At 42.8% G+C, this 3269-nt stretch overlaps 1 long non-coding RNA gene across 1 annotated transcript; it reads right to left on the bottom strand.

The window, feature by feature from the left end:
- Window positions 1–1085: 1085 nt before the first annotated feature.
- LOC106565320 (uncharacterized) lies at window positions 1086–3059 on the bottom strand. Its single transcript, XR_006758171.1, has 3 exons — window positions 1835–3059; window positions 1620–1758; window positions 1086–1518 (listed from the first exon to the last, which is right to left on the bottom strand). It is a non-coding gene; the product is annotated as an uncharacterized lncRNA (long non-coding RNA).
- Window positions 3060–3269: the final 210 nt, after the last annotated feature.

Below are 3269 nucleotides of genomic sequence, written 5' to 3'. Positions count from 1 at the left end.
AGGACGACCTGCAATGTTGACTATTGGCTGTTCACATGTGCTCCTAAATTAAAAAATTTAGGAGCACACAAATGTAGGAATACAGTGAAAAATGTTCAAGTAACACAGAGTTTATTAAAACTTCTTCAGGCTAGGGTCTATTTTTCTCAATTTCTGCCTGACTGACGTGCACAAAGTAAACTGCCTGTTGCTCAGGCCCTGAAGCCAGGATATGCATATAATTGGTACCATTGAAAGACTCTGAAGTTTGTAGAAATGATAAAATAATGTAGGACACTATAACACAATAGATATGGTAGGAGAAAATCCAAAGAAAAACCAACCAGAATTATTTTTTTTGTGTGAGAGCCCACCCTCTTCCAATAGAAAGTATAGGGAAAAAAATTAATCTAGCTCCCAGTATGCAATTTCTATGGCTTCCACTGGATGTCAGTTGTCTTTGTTCAAGGTTTCAGGCTTGTTTCTTCCCAAACAAGGAAGTATTATGAGTTTTAGTACTGGGACGCAGACTTTGAAATCAGTCTATGCACGCGCGACGAAGAGGACGCGCACCTGCTAATATCGTTTTCCTATTGAACATACTTATTTCAGTATGAAATATTATAGTTTAATTACATTTTAGGGTATCTGAGGATGAAATAGAAACGTATTTTGACTTGTTTTAACAAAGTTTAGCGGTAGCTTTTTGGATTCCTTTCTCTGCAAGTTGAACGAGTGGATTACTCAAATCAATGGCGCCAACCAAACAGACTTTTAGGGAAATAAAGAAGGATTTTATCTAACAAAAGACACTACATGTTGTAGCTGGGACCCTTTGGATGACAAATCAGAGGAAGATTTTCAAATGTAAGTGAATATTTAATCGCTATTTGTGAATTTATGAAACCTGTGCCGGTGGAAAAATATTTTGATGTGGTGCACATTCCTCAAACAATCGCATGGCATGCTTTCGCTGTAAAGCCTACTGTAAATCGGACAGTGCAGTTAGATTAACAAAAAATTAAGCTTTTAACCGATATAAGACACTTAAGTACATAAATGTTTAATATCCATAATTTTTATGATTATTTATTTGAATTGCGCGCCCTCCAGATTCACCGGAAGTTGTCCCGCTAACGGGAAGCCTAGCCTTAAGAAGTTTTTAACAAACAATTTATTACATACATATTTATACTGCCTGTGTGTGCGTGTACTAAGGGACACACATCTGTGCAACAGCACATACCACCAAAATCACACATTGACCCATGCCTACTAAACACAAAGGATATCAGTTGTCCAGCTGCTTTTGTATGTTGGCTGTCTGGCACGCTTATAGGTCAGCCAGCGGTCCACGGCAGGAGTGGGATCGAATTCCTCTACAGACGGCTCCTCCAGGCTGATCCTCATCAGGTCTTCGGTGGTGGAGAACCCAAGGCAGCTTCTTGTCGAATTCTTAATCCGGTTCTGCTCAGAGAAGCCTTGCTCACACTGGGTGGCTGAAATGGGCAGCATAAACTGCACCAACTCCAGTATGTTCTAGGGAAAAGATGATATCTTTCAATTTCCTTTAAACTCTTACCATTAACTTATCAAAACCAAACATAACCACTCAGGACCACTCAGGACTGTTAGCCTACCTTGTAATTGTGCCTGTTGGGGTCCTTTGTCAACATGGTCTCCCACAGGCTACTGTAGGACTTGTCCTTGAAATTGTGGGTGACCAGGATTTTCAGCCCCTGCTACTCATCCTGGATTGCAGCCATGTTGGACGCTGATCTGCAGGATTGAACAGAGCAAGTGAGAAAACATAACATTGTCTCATATGGCAATGCAGTGTCAAATAAATTATTACCTCTCTAAAGGCTCCTTGAAATGCCTCATCAGGTCTACCACACCATCATCGCCAAAGGTGAGAAGCCTGGCCTGGTCTTGTGGCCATGTGTCAGGGTTTAGCACTCTGAAAGACTCCACTGGGGTCTGGACACCCTCATCCTTCAGCAAACCACCAAACCTGGCTTTGAGATCTTCCACGCCGATGTTGATGGCGGCCTTCATGTGCTACTTCAGCTGAGGATTGGTGAGGTCCGTGAAGCCATTCAGATTCCCCTTCAGTGTTATTCCCTTCAAAAGAAATAACACTCACACAGAGAGAGACACACACACCAACACACAATGAAATGTCTGGCCATTTGTCTGTCTCCCATAAAAAAAATTAAAGACTTCTCCACTGCATTCGTTGCCAAATCGTTCTATTGGGCAACAAATACATTGATTCTCACACTGAGAATCTGTCTTAATCATCGATTTTAATCATCGATTTCTCTTACATCCTAACAAGCTCTCATCCTAACACACCTGGAATCTCCTCTCATCACCCTGCTGCTGATCATGGTCTGGATCTTCTCCAGCATGCCTCCTGCCTTTGCCCTAAGCTTTAGTGCTTCCAGTCTGTTCACTATCTTCACCAACTCTGACGTGGCTTGGGGGAGGATCAGGTCATTCCTTTGCAGGGTGAGGCTAAGTGAGGATAGCTCCTCAAACATGTCTGAGAGAAAATGACAGAATACACAAAAGAGTGCATTCTCCATTTCCTGCTTTATCTGTTAAGTAGTGAGTAAATAAACACTAACCTGTCAATTACTTGATTCTGAAAGTTCATTTGAGTCTAGAACCTATTTTTTAAAACTAGTGTGGTATTACATTTCCTGTGTAAAACTTACCTTCTTTGCCCGCCCTTGAACTACCGCTGTTGTTGATGCTACGGCCAGGTGCTCCATGTGCTGCAGTCAACGGAGTACTGGCCTTCGTCAGTGGCAGGGTCCTTGTCTTGTTCATGCCGCAGGAAAACTTTGAGGGCTCTGTGGACATGGGGGATCCAGCAAGTTCCCTTGACACTAGACGGTGTGCAAATATCCACACCAAGCTATTGCCCGAGAACATAGAGCTCTTGTTTGGATTTTCCGCTGAAGTGATACTGTCACGACTTCGGCCGAAGTTGGTCCTTCTCCTTGTTCGGGCAGCGTTTGGCGGTCGACGTCACCGGTTTTCTAGCCATCCACCTTTCATTTTCCATTTGTTTTGTCTTGTTTTCCCACACACCTGGTATTCATTCCCTCATTACATGTCATGTATTTAACCCTGTTCCACCCGTGTCTGTGTGTGTGTAATTGTTTATTGTTGAGCTTGGCACGCTTCCGGCTGGTTTGCGCCGGGTTTATTTTATTACCCGTGCTTTGTGGCAGCCTGTACTTTGTACTTGTGTTTTTGTACTTTGTGCTGCCTCACTG

Source organism: Salmo salar, chromosome ssa12 (assembly GCF_905237065.1).
Source record: "Salmo salar chromosome ssa12, Ssal_v3.1, whole genome shotgun sequence".
Taxonomy (NCBI): Eukaryota; Metazoa; Chordata; class Actinopteri; order Salmoniformes; family Salmonidae; genus Salmo; species Salmo salar.
The sequence above is the reverse complement of the archived record's forward strand: the minus strand, read 5'-3'. Positions and strand labels throughout refer to the sequence as shown.